Source organism: Melozone crissalis, unplaced genomic scaffold (assembly GCF_028551555.1).
Source record: "Melozone crissalis strain CALT ecotype California unplaced genomic scaffold, PUWL_Pcris_2 ptg000004l_1, whole genome shotgun sequence".
NCBI lineage: Eukaryota > Metazoa > Chordata > Aves > Passeriformes > Passerellidae > Melozone > Melozone crissalis.
In genome coordinates this window covers 22627231-22645111 of record NW_026535782.1, presented here as the reverse complement: position 1 = coordinate 22645111, position 17881 = coordinate 22627231, and positions in this window count along the sequence as shown.

Below are 17881 nucleotides of genomic sequence, written 5' to 3'. Positions count from 1 at the left end.
AGCCAAAAAATTCTACAAACACTAACTGACTTTCATAAAATCATTGTGAAATGTACAGAAAATTATTGTCACACTTTCCTTCTCATCAGAACTGAAAACAAGGTGTTAAAACATTTCTCACATCACTACCTCTGGTGGGTCTTGAAAATAGTAGTAATGATAGTCAAGATTACTATCTGGTCTTGATGATTCAGCTTGGATTTCATAGACACCATGGACACCAGTTTCTCTATTCACTATTAAACCATCATTTTGCTTCAAGGCAAAGTTTTCTTCAAAGTAAATAGAAAATTTCAAAACATTGCAACAAAAGCTATAACATCTTGTTTTCCTAGAAATCTAAAAACTTTTTTCATTTACAAAGTACCTGTGATTCCTAATACAGCTCATTTCATCTTTTTTTTTCTTTAATTTATCCAGATATTTGATCTAAAATTTAGAAATAATTTTTCAGAAATTATTGTTAAAGTCATTGCAGGGGATGAGAAAAGATGGGGTTAGTTAGCCAGAACCAGAAAATTCCACTATGAAACCAGACTGATATCTAAAGAATAAACCTGTGTTCCTCAAGCTCACCACAAGTCTTGTTAGAAAGCATGGTTTTACCTTTCTTCTTCTAAAGCAGATTAGTGGGGAATGTTCTGATTATTGAAACTGAGCGAAGCAAAATTGCCGGATGCTGCAGGAATTTGATTTTTTAGTGTATTTCCTTTTTACAGTAAAATATTTGGGGGTGACAAGGCTACTCACACAGACCTTTGCCAGTCATAAGACTCTAATCTGAATAAATATCTCAGGATTCAGCCCATGTTTCTAGTTTCTGATTTATTGCCTACAAACTCCAAAGCAAGTGAAACACAGAGCAAATAGAAGTCTAAGTGGCTGATGGACATTTTTAGTTTTGTTTGAAACAGGTGTCACAGGACTTCCTGCACCTTAAAAGCTTGACTCATCTTGTACCTTTTTGTTTCTGTTTTACAATGGAAAATGTCATTCCTACTCTGAGAAAGTTTATTTTTGTGTCACTCAGTGTACCCTCAGATAAGATCTTTCTCCATGCCAGAGTGAAGTTTGTCACGTGCATAAATGCTGCCCACGGGAGTAGGAGGGACATTGGGTCAAGTCCTTTCTGACAATTTACACCATTGGCCAGTGGTGGAGCAGATGACACCACCTCAGCTACGATCATTCCCAATTCCTTTGGTTTTGGAGATAGAATGGTTGCAGAAACAGTTCTAGGAGAGCAGGAGCACTTTAGAAATTTCTTCTGCCAATTAAAGTTGTTCACTGGGTGAAGGGATTCTTATCCAGAAAACGGCAGAGGAAAGGCTAAAACAGAGTCCAAGAAGAAAGTGTGAAGCGTCACTGGCTCAGGAGGCACAGATTTTCCCCCTCTAAGTGAAAGCATCAAACTCAACACAGAACTCAGACATTTGAAAAAATCTCTATTACCACTGCTCCTATTCAAGATGCTGCATGAAACTTGGTGGTAGCTAGTCCTGCTGCACATAAATCATAAAACCCATATTAAAAATCTCAGTTGTTTACAGCTTAACATAAATCAGAACCATATTGAAACACATTGTATAGCTTGGAGTTACAGTCTCAATACAAGAAATACTTGTTTCCTCTTGCCAAAGTGCTGAAGCTGAAGTAGCAGACCTTTAACATCAAGCCAAATATGGACAAGAAGGAGCTCTATACACAAACACTTCTAGAAATAGAAGTATATTAATTTTCAAATAGAAATATCACTAAGCAGTACACACAGACATTGCATCTGTACACCTTCATAATTTTCCCACCTTCATAATTACATAGGACTATAGAAAGAAATTTTCTTACTTACCACATAGCACAACTTACAATAACAAAACAAATTTTATCTTCTGAGTCCCCTTATTTTGCTGGAATGGAGGTGGGGGAAAATCCAGCTCAGTTCATCAGCATGTTTAAATAGTGTCTTTGAGAAAGGATTCAGAAGCAAATATGTACCCTTGCACTAGGCAGCTGCTCTTGTGGATTTCCAGTTAAACAAACATCTATTGCAAGGTATGTCTCGTAAAGGGGTTGTTTTCTCTAGGCTTTTTCTAGGGTCATGGTCATCACCTGGGAATTGTGGTTTTCAGATTTATGAAATTACTAGTGTATATTTGTGCACACTTGCAAAATAGTATAATGAACAATAGTGGTGTATGAATATACAGCACACAGAAGCAGAACATCAATTTCCTGTGAGAATTGTTGTTTTCCAGGTTTTACTTGAAACTCTACTAAAGAGAGTCAAGCAGATTAAGAAACCAAACTGGAGGAATGGAAGCTCATTTAGAATTGCTTTCTGTAATTTTTGCTGCTGGCTCTAAGGAGGTGCTGAGTCTGCATTTACCTCTGCCCTCTCCACCTCCCTGCCTCAGCTGTTAAACAATTAACAGCCTGTTAAACAATTTTTAACATTTAAGGGGAAAAAAAAGAAATGGAAACCAATGGTGACAAAATCAATATATAATACAGCTTTGTTTTAGCAATACTTGTATATTTAATTTCTGATTATTTTCAACAGGCAAGAGCAGAGTAAAGAATGATGAGTCTTTGCAGGAATGGTGCCTGCTCATTGCAGTGGGCTCACAATCTTCCCTGTCATGTTCATTCAATCTGTTGAGCCAGAAAAAAAGCTTTACTCATAGGTTTTGACTAAAAGAAATATTAATTGTGTACTGGAAATCAGGAGCCACCTTTAGTACTTTGGGGGGTTAAAAAAAAAAAGCTAATATACTAACAGATGTTTCTCATTAAGTACCATTTTAACCAGCATGGTAAATACATTTGTTTTCAATGTCAGAAAGACAAAACGCCCCAATTTAGAGATTTTTTTCTGAGTGCTTCTACAACTGTATAGAATGACAAGGTCTCAGCTACTGCCAAGCCTCTGTACTCCTGAGTTAGTGCTCAAAGTGGAGTGAAGTGTCTGGCTTCTTTTCTCTGATTTTTAGCAGCTGTGTTTGAGTTGGAAGTTTGATTGACAATTATCTCACTTTGACAGAAGCTTGATTACTTGGGCTGTGAAAAGATTCTTTATGCTGTTTTGTAATAAAGAGGGTTTTTTTGTCACAGTTTTTTAGCATTAACTCTTACTTGTTATTGAATAACCAAAACTACTATATTTTTAATTAAACCTAAAATATTAGGTATCTGTGCCTTAGTGTCTAGTTACTTCTTGGATTTTCTTATTTTGATGAATTTTTAGCAGAGGTAAAATACAAAATCAAGTTTTCTCCAAGAGTTCTCGTGAGGAAGGACTGATAAATTCTGTTAATTTAGGATTAAAGGCAGAACTAAAAGTCCAAAGTAAAGGCCCTTTGATAGCAGTGGGGGATGAGTAATGGAAAATATTCTTGCTGTGGACTAATCAGAGTGTAATTGCTAAAGGAACCAATCTTTCATTAATTGCAAAGGCAGTAAACTCAATCAGTCATAATGTCAAAATATTGCAGTTCAGTTGAAGAATTTTATTGAACTAATTGATTTAATTGTTTTAAGTAATGCCATTATAAGAGTCATTATTAAGAAACATTATTCTCAATATAATTTTATGAAACATAAAAACTTTTTATGAGGCAAATGGTTTTCATTTCAAAAAAAGGATGAGACAATGGTTTGTATTTAAAAGAGCATCTTGACTAGGCTATGTTTTGTTAGAAACCACCAGTACTTGATTTTGGATGTCATCATAGATAGTGTGAAGCACTTTTTAAGTGAGGGGGTCTTTAGGTACATTTAGCCTAGTTTAAACAGTTCTGATGGCATTTTCTGAGTCAGAAAACTTGTTTAATCTAATCCAGAGAAAATGGACCAGGGATGTCTGCCTTGTGCTTTTGCACACCCTCCCTTCACTCTTGCTGAGCCATGAGTGTACTGCTGTACTGTACTTGTACTGCTTGTACAAGTGCTGTAATTTTCTTGCAAGTTCCAGAATTAGCAAATCCATTTAAACTGTAATAAGCAGTCCTGGCTTACCTTCCAGTACTCTGCCTGCTTATTGCCATTTGCATCTCTCCCTCCCATCTGTCAGATGTTCATGCGGCCACACAATGAGTGGGAACAGGACAACACTCTGGGTTAAAACTTACCTCTTTTTTTTTCCCTCCCATATGTATATATGACTATTTACAGTCACAGAGAAAGCAAAGAGAGTTAAAATACTGATTGGGTCAGTGGGAAGTTGGCACTGCCTCTTTTAGCATCAGCATTTGCTTTTGTTGACTTAAGGGAGTTGTGGGACTACAGAATTAGCTTTACTCCTATGAGGCTCAAACCCAGCTGGGATCTGTGGAACAAGAAACAGGAATCCAGATACGTCAGCCACAGTTCCCTTCCTCTCCCAGCAGTGTTCAGCCTGAATGAAAAATTCATCTCATTGGCACCAGTTCTCATGCAATATCTCCTAAATTCAAAGCCAGAGGGAGAGTGCTGCATGTAACCCTATACAAACTGCGAGTGCAGTATCCTGGCAGTATCTGTGTAATCTCTCTGTGTCTGGACAGTGACAATAAATATTGACATCATTGCAAAGCCAAGCAAAGTGTTTGGGAAGTTTCCATGCAGCCATGAACCCTTTGCATGTTTCCAGCAATATCCCTCTGGTTATTGAGTCACAGCAAACCCAATGACGTAAGTTTTTGAGGGGGAGGTAATGCAACTTGTTAGAACCAATGGCAGAAAACAGGAGGAAACAATCACATTTCTAAATGTCCAAAGGTAGAGCTAGTTAGTCTTTCAGAAGTGGTACAAAATCAAGGAGGGAGCAGCAGTGACTGAGTTCTCATAAGATGACTTCCCTTGACTGTTATTTGTGTTCAGAATGTCCCTCTACAGACTTCCTGCCATCAAGTTGTGGAGTCAGTGTAGCTCAGGGGTGCAAAAGCCTTTGACCAAAATGCCTTAAAATCCTCTTGGTCAAAATTAGGCAGAAACTCACTGCAGCTGCAACATGAAAATAGGGCTGTCATTACTGTTGCTTTATCACTGTTATTTTTAGTATTACATATATGTCTCCTGTGGCTTTACCTCTCAGTCAAACACTATTGTACCATAACAGTATACAGGCAAGCAGTACTTTTTCTAATTCACTTTTTTGAGGAATGAATAGAGCTTAAAACTTGGGAAATCTTAGGATTGGAAGTCATGAAGGCACGTCCCATGAAAGGCCTCTGAGGATTAGGTGTGGTGCTGAGAGGGAGAGGGCACTGCCGGGTCAGATACAGGCTGCCACCACACGAGGCTGCCAAACTCGGTGGATCAGTGGCTCCATCAGAGAGAGCAAAGCCTTGCAGAATTTTCACAATTTGGTCAGTGCAAAAGTATGTTTTGCACAAGGTAGCAGGAGGGATATAAAAACATGACAGTGTAATAAACATGTTTCAGCTAGTATAATAAACAGAATTTGGAGCCTTCAGAGCTGAGCCAGATTTCTCCTACAAAAGAGGAAAAGTGCATAGCCAGGCATTGTCTCATATGACAAATGATAATAATGACCAATAACAATAACATGAATCACAGTTATAAGTCATCTGGTGATTTAATTTTTTTTACAAACTATAAAGCACTATAGAAAGTCACTACCATGGGGTGTGGTATACTATCAAAAGAAATATGTGGAACTGATAGAGACAAAGTTTTTCTAGCTATGAAGTTTCAAAAGAAAAAAATATAGGAAAAAGAATGTGTCACATAAAGTATGTTTTTAATCTTTTTTGCATTGTCTTTTGTTTCATGTGGCTTTTTTACATCACTAAATAGCTGATAAATTACAGACAGTTTTCCTGAGGACTTTGCATGCTCCTCTGCTGCTCAGCCTTGAATGTACTTATCCCTATGACGTCCAAATGAAACAGAGATGTACTACATTCCCAGTTTTGCAGTCTGAGGGCTGTGGAGCAGAGAGTGGATTAAATTCACCAAGGACATTGCAGCACTTGATCCTGGGCTGTTGTGAGTTTATGTGAAAGGCATGTTTTGGAAGACATGCACCAGCACTGCCCATGCTCAAAGTCCAGCCCATGGAACCCTCAGTGCAAGAGAGCAGAACTGAAACTTTGTCAGGCTGTCACATCCCACACCAGTAGGTGTGTGCTTGGTGTCTTTTGAACAGATTGGGTTGATTGAACAGTGAAAAAGCTTTGACTTTACAGAGCCTGAGTTGCCCAGGTACTGAGCTGCTTAGCCCTGCCCAGCTAGTGGCCATGCCAGATGAGGCTCTCCTGGGGAAATGTCAGTGCCTAGCACACTGGAGTGTGAGCACTGGCTACCACTCTGGTGCCTAAGCTCTCCATGAGTGTTGCCTTAGAGGTGTGTTCAATAAGGAGGAAAAGTCTGCAGCAGAACCAAGAATTAAGTTTTTTCCTTGGAGGAACTGCAGGACCCCTGGGGAGTGCTCTGGGAGTGCAGCATATTGCTCTCACTGCCAGAAGAGTGTAATGGGCCTGCTGGGCCAGAAATGCATTGGCTTCACCTCTCTGTCATTGATTTTAATAAATGGGGAATTGTTGTAAGGTGACAACACCCATATGTCTCCAAAGGCATGCTCTTACCCTTGTGTGAAGATAAACCTTTTTAAGAGTCATATCTCATTTTGACTGCTTCCAAGGAGCCTACTCTGTTTTCAGGGTCTGAGAAATGTTGTTAAGTGGTGCAAAGAATTACACATTGTTTAGACAGCACAAATCGCAATACTGGTCTCCCACAACGTCTACTAATGAAAGAGGAATCTGGTTGTTTTCTCAGGATGGTTTTAAATGCATCTAGTTTGCATTAACATCTTGTTACTTTTATAAATAGAACTCTAGTACTACTGGTGAAACTTAGTTATCAATAGCTTTCTTTATATGTTTTATAAAACTTGTACCTCTCTGCTTCCCAGGAGAACCTGTCTCTCTCTTCTCATATTCCCATTAGGTTGCTGTAGACAGCAGTAATATCCCTACTTATCCTTTTTTCTGCAGGCTAACTCCTTCAACCTTACCTTGTATGCCTTGCACTCCACCACTCTCTTGTTGTACTCCTTCCTGGGGGAGCAAAACTCAAAATTGCCTGATGGAGGAGAATAATCTCTTCCACCCTTTTGACCTGCTGGCTGTGCTCCAGCTAATACAATCCAGATGGTCTCATGAGAAGTCTTGCAGGCCTTCCCTCTGTGACCGTGGGGTCAGGAGTCATGATGGCCAGGCCTTCCACCCCAGCACATCATTCTGGCACATACAGAGGCCTTTGAGAACTGTACACCACTAAGCAAATATAGGCTCCTCTGGCTCACTAAACAGGAACAAAAATGAATGTATATGTTCCATGTGTTCCCTATTAAGTAATGAACAGTGAGCTGTGGGACTGCCAGTGCGCTTATCTCACAGTAGATAACTGCAGATAGAAGCTATAGTGGACACATCTGGTCATGCAATGGGACAGGTGTTGAGCTCCAGTGAAGAAGGATCCATGAGCAGGCTAGCCTAGAATGTAATCCTGCTGGAAACCTTTCCTTACAGTGAGAGATGGCAGCAGAGGTAGAAAACACCCAGATGAAATGTTCTGGCAGGTTGGATCTGAGCTGGGCCAGTTCTGAGGAATTTTTCAGGACTTAGCAAGTCATTGCAGGTGCTGCAAAAATTAGCCTCCTAAAATAAGGATGAAGATCAAAATATTAAGCCAGGTTTAACTCTTTTTCTTTCTGGCTCTTCACGTTCTCCAGATCTTAAATAATCAGAGGTTCCAAAGCCAAGCCTAATATGATGTTCCTAGAGCTCCTGAGTCTCAGCAACTCTCACTGTCCAAATCACAGGTGTCACACCAGTGGTAAATTTGAGAGCCCAAACCACTTGCTCACATTTGGGCAGGACATGGCAGCAGCTGTGAGAAACCCCAGGCACACTGTAACCTGCTGAAAATGCAGTTCTCTACCCTTAACAAAAGGCAGAGTGAAAAGAGACTGGATAAATTGCAATAAGACTTCTCATCAGTACAGAAAGGGATATAATAGCTCAATATTACTCAGCTATTGTATTTTAAAAACCATAGAATCATAGTTTTATACTCTGTAATAGGCAGCAGCACCAATTTACTACTTTAGTGAATTCATCATTCTTTTGCCGTGCAACTTTGTTTGCTCATCTTCCTTCCATGTAGAGCATGGACAATATGCTTTTTCTAGCACACATGGACATTTTTGGAGCAAACAATAGAATAGACACCAGGTCGTGGTGAAAATATTCAGGTAGGTAATATCCCTGCCTTTGCTTGGGCAATGCTTGAAGCCAGGAATAATTGCCCTGACAGTGCAAGATATTCCCTGATGTATTCTGAAAGTAATGGAGGGGGTAAACCACTGAAGTAATTTTTTTAGGGGAAGATGCAGAACAACAGAAGGCATGGGGTAAAAATCTCGGGGATGTTTTTCCTCTGTTCCTGACATCATTAAAATAGAAAGCAGACAAAAAAATTGTGTGGCAAATTCTTCTTTGAAATATTATGAGTAATACCTCATACCCTTCCCAAAGCCTAGACTCATACTGCAAGCCTTTAAGCAGCAATCTGAAGTGCATTAAAGAAGCTAGCTAGTGACCATAAGCCCCTTCTAGGAGGTTTGAATCATTTTCAGAGACATTCCTCTCTCCCTCTATTGAGATTATACAGACACAGAGATAAATTGCTTCCATTCTGAGTCATTGCAGTGAATTGCCTTTTGTTAGGTGTTATGAACCTCCAGTTTTCCTTTTTACTTAAAAAATATTGGGCAGCAATAAATACACTCTGCAGTGGCAGGAATCATTTCAACAGGAAAAGGTAGTAATGTCACAAAGGGAAAATCCTGTGCTGTCTGTAGTCATACTTATTATAAGCGCAGTAAGTCAAAAAGTGCAGTAGAAAAGCAGTTAATATATAGTAAATTATAGTCATGACTGAAATTCGTGTTTGTTGTTAGGAATCCTATTTCATAAAATTAATCACCTGAGTGTTATTTAATATTCTTCTTTAGCTCTTCCTCTTAGTTCACTGTAGCCAATTGCAAATGCAGCTTTTCATTCTTGCCCTGTCAAGATCATTATTGCCAGAGAGACTGAAATAACCTTGGGGATAAGAAGAAATTTTGGTTTTGGAAAGGGAACACAGGATGTTGCAATCTTTTTCAGAACATGCCAATTATTCTGCTACACAGAACTTAATACATTTACCAACTATCCTCAGTTTTGTTTTGCAAAATTTGTGAATATTAATATTTTTAAAGAGCACTTTGAGTTCTTTTGTGGGTAGTTATGTATTTACATACGTATGTGTGAGGACAAAAAGACCCTTAAGCCAAAACCTGCCCACTTTCTTCAGCAAATCTCCTCAAGAACTCAGTGAACTATTGAATTCCTCAGTAAGTCCTTTTTATAACTTGTTTCTGGCACATGGAGAGTTGTTTGCCTAATGTCTGGCCATGTCTCACCTGATTGTATTCCTGCCATCAGTATTTTTGAGAGTATCTTTAATATCTTTGTGTCCATGTCTGCGGCACTAAGCAGTTTCCCAGACTCATCAAAACACTGATTTTAAGAGACTTGTGGAGAGCAGCTGCTCCAGCCTCCTCCACAAGGAGCAGCTAACACCAACACCAGGTGATCTCAGACACGACTTTGCCTTGTAAAGCCTCAAAACCTTCAAGGACAGTGGCTCTGCAGTCTCTGTTCCCCCACCAACCTATCCCAAATTTGCACTACCATTCTCCTCATGGCCAATCTGAACCTCTCACACTCTGGTGGCTTCTGCCCCATCTCTGGGCTTCCTGGCCCAACTGAGAAGAGTCTGCCTCTGTAATCTTTGTAAATACCCTTCAAGTAGCTGTAGCTTGCTTTTGTGCCTCCTATTATCTTACCCCAGCTTAAACAAACATCCCTTTCCCAAACTTTTCTATTTTGAAAAATTCAAATATTTCTGTCCAGCTGAAATTACACAGGACCTTGAATTTGCAGGATCTGAGTGAGAATTCAGGTTGCTTGAGGTGCTGGAGATATCAAGGTCCCTCTTGGCCTTACACTTTAAAAAACTGAGAAGAAAACCCTAATCTTTAATGGCTACTTAAAAGGGTAAAACATAGCAAGAGTCAAATAATCCTGAAAATATCCCTGCAAAAAGCTTCCTAACCATTTTAAGGTAGGGTTTGGACCTCTGTATACATGGGTATGTAGGGTAAGGTTCTTTGAATGCAGCAGGTTTTTCATCACCAGGATTACTTTTACTTGTAGTGTATTGGTGTAGATCACACAGCCAAAACAATATTGCAAAATAATCTTTGGTTTGCCCTCCACACTGTGTCAGTGCCAATGACAATGAACACAGAGTGAAAACTTTACATAGAGCTACAAAAAATCTCCTTCAACTTCAGAAGATAGTATTAGAGCAAGAAGCAAACACGGACAGATAAAGGCTCTTGTGTCAAGAGGAAAGTAGCATGAGTTAGAGAGCAATTACTACAAAACAGGAAAATGTTAACGAAACATTTAACACGACCTCAAGCTCCATGAAAGCAAGGCCAAAATACAGGAAAAAAGTGTTTATTATTTTGGTAAAAAACATCTCCAGCATGTTTACTGAATCTCATGTCATGCTGTAAAGCCTTTTTGTCAATCTAGGCTCCAGACACAGCAATGTAAGCAGCCTCAAGGGCAGCACCACAGTCTTGACCTTTGTTGCCCAAGCTCAAATCCTGGAGGCTGACCCCCAGCTGCATGGGGTGCAAAAGTTGGGGCAGAGGCAGGCAGCAGAACATGCTGGACTTCCCCCAGCAGTGATCCCCATGTTTGGGGGATCCCAAGTACCAAGCTCTGGGCCAGCACCTCCAATTCACACAACCAGGCCATCTCTGATTACCCTTTGGCTCAAATAAGGGCTCTAAGCAATGGGCTGAGAGGTTTTGTGCCCTAAAGAGCATTATAGTCTTCAGAAAATGGAACGTGTTGTGGAAGGCTGTGCCTGGGCAGCAAAGGATCATTGAGCCTTTTTTAATGGCACGGCCACCACTGCCAGCTCTAGGTTCTGCCAAAAACCTCTGCTCTGGAAACACCCTTCAAACTCTAGAAGACTCTGGAAATACACACTTAAGCTACAGAAGATTGTTCCTGTTTCCCCTGTTCAGGGAATATGGCCTCAGCCCTCAGAACTGCTGTGCCTGGACATTTCTCCTGTCAGCAATGGCAAGTATTACTGCAACAACTTTCTCTATAAGACATAAGATAGCCAAAAGGCACCAGAAAAGAAAAATATTACATCTACCAAATATCATAATTTTAACTGCAGTTAATCTGGCTTCTTCAGAGAAAGGGTAAACAGGGCGCTGGGCTGGGCAAACACTCCCTGGTGAGCTTCAGGGTGCTCCATAGGCCCTGAGGTGTCTAACAGAGCTTGTAGTATGATCCCACAAATTAACAAAGAAGAGCTTTATTTAGTAGCTTCTGGTGGAAAAGTAACCAAGAGTACAATTGTCCCTTTTTTTGAATGTAAGTGGAGCTACTCTGACTGCATGACTCTGTGGCAGAGACGTGTCACACGTCAGTGAGAGACAAAGCTAGGTCCAGCTACCAGAGGCAAGGGTGGACATCACAATGTTGTGCTTCCCTTTGTTCACTGTTTCCAGCATTCTAATCGAGAATTTAATCCTGTTTGTCAGAAAACAAAAAGAAAATGTTTTGGTTTTTTTTCTTTGAACTCTTGCATGACCTCAAGCAATACTAGCAAATACAAAGTTTTCTTTACAAATAGTGAAACTAGCCAAGATGAAGACAAAACAGAAAGGGTCTTGAGTTAGCATGTGCCTCCCTTCAGTAGGAAGATTGGACACTGACATTTGTGCTCTGCTGAAAGAAGACTTTTCTGATGAAAATTAAGCAGTGCTTCTCTAGTTAGGGATAGGCAAAAAGAACTGGCAGAGTCAAAAAAACTTGTGTTAAGAAACGGTGTTAGCTGGCTCTTCTCTGCAGAAAAAGAATTGCCTACAGGCATGTGAATGGTTTCTTCCAGCTCCAGCTGCCTGTACACCTTGCCTGGCATCTTTGAGGCATCAGGCCCCTGGGACAGGGGCCCTGCTGAGCACCATCAACCCTGATGACTCCATCCCCCCATGCACTGAGGAAAGATCCACCCAACTACCATGATGTGGCTGCAGAGAGAATTGTGCCACACTGCTTAGACTCAGTGGGAATCAGAGATAGACATGGATATTTGTGGTATTTGAAAAGGAAATTACCTCTAATCTTGATTATTATTTATTTAATCAGGTTCAAAAAAATGCATCAGAAGTAATTTTCACAGCTGTTGCTGATTTGTTAGTACATCTATCCCCAAATCTCCCTGCTGTTTTCTTTATGGTTTGCAGTCTTATTTTCCTTTGTTTAAAGAAATGTTTTTCTCTCCCCTATTGTTACATGAAACAGCCACATGAGCAACAGAGCACCAAGGAGGCTGCCCATACCCACAGCCCTGTCAAGTGTGCAAAGCAAACAGGCTCAAGCAGAGCACAGCTGCCTGCCCCAGCTCCCCTGGCAGCTCTGCTCCCTTACCTTAGCAATGGCATAGGAAAACCTGGTGCTAAACTTCTGCTGAGAACTGCCTTAATACATTCAGGACACCTATTCTTGGTCATATGCCTTAGAGGAAAAGCCTGTTTCCCTCATTACATCAACTGATGAAATGGAAAACACAGGGAGCTTTCATACTCAAAGTCCATTCAACCAACCTAGGCCCAAAAATTTGTTCACTTTTCCAGCTATGTTTAAATCAAGATAGGACCTCTGGCTCCAAACCTTGTGCCTCTTAATCTTTGGATTGCTCTACTTTTGGCATCATGTGGCATGACTGGCCTTACAATCAGTTGTCTTTTCATGGGAATGCACAACTGAGGGAGACAGAGCTTATTTTTGTTAAACCATTTGTCTGAGTCTATATTGGAACTCAGATTTCTTTTTGGGGGGGAAGTCTGAAACCAGCACAGCATGGCCAGTTCTGGCAGCAAACAAGCAGAAGGCCTGGTCACACTGAAGCAGGGTTGGGTTCCCACAGGTTGTCACCCAGCCTGAGCTAAAGCAGTCTGAGTGCTCCACAGGAAACTCTAAGAATTAAAAACTACATCCCCTCACTTGCCCTCCTGCCTTCACAGTCAGGCTAGTCTGAAGGCTTTAATCACAAAGCCTACATGGGTGGGAGGGCTGGGGGGTTAGATGTGGGGTTTAATTATGGTCATTATGTAATTGGATAAAATTCTACAGTAAATTCTGCAGTACTACAGGCAAATCAGAGATAATTAAATACTTCTCCACAGGCCTATATTGCCATCAAATGAATAACATTTGTCACTGGACATATATTTCCTCAGCTGACATGACACTAAATATTTCAACTGGGAAACCAAGGCACAGGTCAAACAGCCCCTTTGAAAGCACACACTTCAGACCAAGTCCAGACAGGCAGACTGCAAGATGTAGCTCTGTTGTCACAGAGATAAGAACAGTGTGGGAGCAAACAGGTATTTCTTTCAGAACTTATTTTCCAGGCTCTTTATTATTGTGCTACTGCAAGATTAATGCATGCACATTATTCAAAAATCCAGACTGTCAAATGAGAGTGTGATCAAGCTTGGGTGGTGTGTTCTGGGAGAAGCATTTTGAAATAGGGCTCAGCTCAGAGAGCAAATAGCTCTGGTAACTGAGATGTTTGCCCTCAGTGTGCTCCAATAAACTGATTTACCTTTCTTCTTTTTTTTCCCCTTTTTTTCTAAGAGCTGACGCAAGTTTGTCAAAGGGAGTTGTTGGGTGTAGCAGCTGGTGATTGGTTCATCCCATACACTCCCATTTGTCTTTAAATCACTGTTCAACTGCTCTAGGTTGCATATGAGTAAACTTTTTCTTACAGGTGCAATTCCTAAAAGATATAACCTGTCTAGCAAGTGAGGAAAGGAACCCGCTTAACTCAGAGGTAAACTTTTTTTCTTTATAAAATTTTATCAATGTATTTTAGACACTGGCCATATCTTCAGGAATTTGGAATTATAAATTTAATTAATCTCTAAATATAAGCGCAATATGAAGGATAGGCTCCTTAAGATTTACTGACGTATTAATTTGTACTGGCAAATATCTTTGATATTTCTTCACGAATGAAATTTAGACTTCTCTTTTGTACAGAAAATCAAAACCTAAGCAACCACAGAACAGCAAAAGTATTCAAAATTTCCCAGTCAATTAAGAAATGAATGATTGCTTGCCTTTGCAGCCCTTGGCTATCTTCTAAGAAATTTTTTCCAGGCTCTCGAGTTACTTGGCTAATATTTCTTTGAACAAATTAATTTGGGAAAGTGGGCTTTACATTTTAATTATTTATTTGACAGCTGAAACACTTATTTCATTTTGAAATAGCCACATAGACAATAACCTTATAAAGTCACTGTCATGAAGACGAAGAATCTGGCAAAATCTGCTGCATTGGATACCATGGCAGACATTACAAATATTGATATTGCAAAACCCATGAAAGTGTTAGTCATATCTGTGACCCAGCATTATTTGCCCAGTGGTTGTCCATTCGCCTAATGTTCTAACTGCAGACTGGACAGAAATCAATAACCTTGTGAAATCAGATGCCAAAAATTTCATGATTTTCCGAATCATTGCTGGAAACCATTACTTAATAAATTATGCAGAGCAGTACCCTATACTTGAAGAGGAAAATTAGTTTTATAGAGATAAATAACTCTCCTCTAATAATAGGTAAATTTTTTCTGCAATGAGTATTTCCATTTTAATACCATACTTTAGGAAAAATCTTTTCTGTTCAGCCAAATGCTACAACAGACAGCAAAAACATCATTGTATTGAGGGCAAGTTTGAGGAACACTGGAAATCTAAGAGATTTCTCTTGTATGTTTAGGCACCAAAATCATAGCTCTGAAGCAGAAAGCATTAAATCCCAGGGCAGCTAAAGCAGGAGAACTTTGGTGGTTTTCCTCCAATATTGCAGGCAAAGCTTCTGGCAGGGCCCAGGCCTGCCCAACCTTGGTGGCTGTGCTTTCACACCATCCCTGCCCTGGTTCCTGGCTGTCCCCCCAGGAGCAGCAATCCACCAGCACAAATCCCTGAAGGGGTGCAACTGAGAGCCCAATGTCAGTGCATCCCCTTTATCCAAATATCTTGTAGGCTGAGTAACAGCTCCAGAGGTACAGGGTCAGCCCACGTCCCCCTCAGGTGAAGCAGTGACAGCTCTGCCTCTTCTCTGTTACTTGTGGGGAGAACATGCTACCAGTGCCTGTGCATCTCCCAAAGCCCTCAGTATCTGCAGTGCTAGGAACCGAAGATATGGATTGCCACTAACTAAGGACCAGCCCTGCCAATTCTACTGAAGTTCAAAGGCGCCATTGGTCATAATCACAGTTATTAGTGTTTGCAATATTCAAATCTAATAGCAGTCCTGTTTTATGGGTCTCATTCTCCCCATATTTATGCCAATGGCATTCTGCTCATGGTTCGTAAACCTCTGGAGTTCTACCAACCTCTCCCTAAAAAATTACAACTGCAAGAAAGCAGGTTTTCAATAGACTTAATTTTGCCAACTGAATCTTTGTGCTTTCACCAGAAGACTTTTAGGAATTCAAAGATTAAAACAATAAAATAAAACAGAAAATCATTGCTTTATGCAGTGGTTACACAGCCTCTTGAGATGACGTCCATAAATCAGACAACTTGTGTAAATGTTTGACAGGGCAATGTCCAGATGATTCTTATGCTGTAACATGTATTTTCAGTCAATTTTTCCATATTGTTTGCTGTGCTGCACAAGCTTTCATCTTCAGCCTAATCTTTGTGCAGCTTAACTCCTGGCAACTTTTTTGCTTACTTTTCCTCCGTTTCCCATCTCTTTGAAGATCTGTATTTTTTGGACTGCCACCTCTGGAAAAGACATTTTTCCAACAAAAGTTAGGCAGTGCAGACAGAGGAGGTTTTACCCTTTACCAGAACAGGGATGAACACAGATAGATTTGTTTGCCTGACTTCTACACCACAGATTAAAAATAAGCATCAAGAATTGGAAAAACTCTCTTTCTCAGACAGGGCAGTGTCTGTGTTTGAAGACAGTTCTGTGAATGAAACCACAGTTGTCAAGGCTCTGTTGGGGGTGGAGGGGTGAGGAGAGTGTTACTGGTTTTTTATCTCATGGATTTATTAATATCCTAAGCAAGTAGAATCCCCCAGGCATTGAAATGTGAGTGCCAGCAGCTCTGCCCTGATGCCTGAGTCACTCATCCCCCCACACATACAAACACTCCGTGAGGCAGCAGAAAGAATTAGAGCCAGCCGCTCTCTCTGGTAGGAAATTTCCTAATGCACTGTGATATTGCTTCTCCTTTTCAGTTGTCTGGTCTGGGTGAATGCTTTTAGTAAGAAGCAAGGAATTTGACATTAATTTCTGGCCTGGAGTCAGTTTTAACCTCCAGGATTGGTATTTAAAGTTTATATCTGCATTTTAAATACATGCACTCCAACATCTTGCCACCACAGATATGCTTGTAGATGTTCCTAAGAACAGCATATGATCAGTATCAGAGGACAGCAAAGGCCTGGTCATTGAGCTGGACCTATACACCCATAAATGCAAAGAGAGAGAGACAGGCTATTAAATAATTGCAGATTTAATGTTGCAAAGAGCCAGACTTAGAAAATTATTTGTTGCAATGTTTCTGATATTGTCATTATGGAACGCTGAGCTGCATTGGACATGTCATATTTATGAAAATTGTCATCAATCTGGCCAGCGTGCCTGATTGCAAGGCAGCAGGTAAAGGCCAAGGGAACTGCAGCTGCAGCCCCAGGTGTGTGCTCTCTGATCTCTGCTCGCTCCCTTCACTGGTGTCCCCTCAGCTGTGGAATGGAAATACAGAATGCATCAAGGGAGAAGGATTGCAGAACTGCAGCATTTCTTGAACAGTGTTTTCCTCTTGAATCTGATAATCAACAAATGAATTCACATCTCTATCTACAGATGAGTCTGTAGCACAGAGCTGCTGAAATCCCAGAGGTGAAGTTCTCTTTGTAAATTTGGGTCATAAAATTTCATTTGGTCCATACAATAAATAAAGAGTTGAGCATTTATTCATATGATTTTTAAAAGGCAAGAATTTTTCTCATGGGGTAAAGATAATCAGTCTAATACCCATGTAATAATCCTGTGTGAGACAGAGCTTACAGCGATGGGTTAAGTAAGAATTAAACACCGGTTCCCTTAGAAACTGGCCTATCAGAATTGCACCTCCCAATTATCAAAAAATGGTCATACAGAGATGCTCACCTCTGTCAGATCCCAGTGAAAGGCACAAATCTAAGAAACATTTAAACCTGTGACAACATTAATCTTGCAACAAATGGGATAGCCTAATACTGCTATACTCCTGTTTTTATCAGAAAACATTTCTGCATCACCCTCCCCTAGAAAGTCCAAAGCAGCAGTTCAGGAAATTTTTTTCTGCTGGCTTTGTATTTTTTCCAGATGCCGGATATCCACTGTGCATCTGTTGGCCTCTGCACCCTTTACCATTTGAAGGGAGACAGGAGAACCAAGTGCTGGCATATAAAGAGACTTTTATGCTTGCCCAGAATTTTCCCAGTCTGCAACACTTTCCCCTCTTAATGCTATTACAAAGATCAAGCACAAACCAAACAATTCACACTGGTTTATCTAATTTGAAGAAAACTCTAATGAGTTCTGTTGTGTTTTGTTTGCAGAACAGAGTGTTCTGGCAGTCCCTGCATGACAGAGAGGACCCACAAGCAGACGGCACAGTGCTGTTTACCCTGAAGAAGCGAGTGTGTGTGCT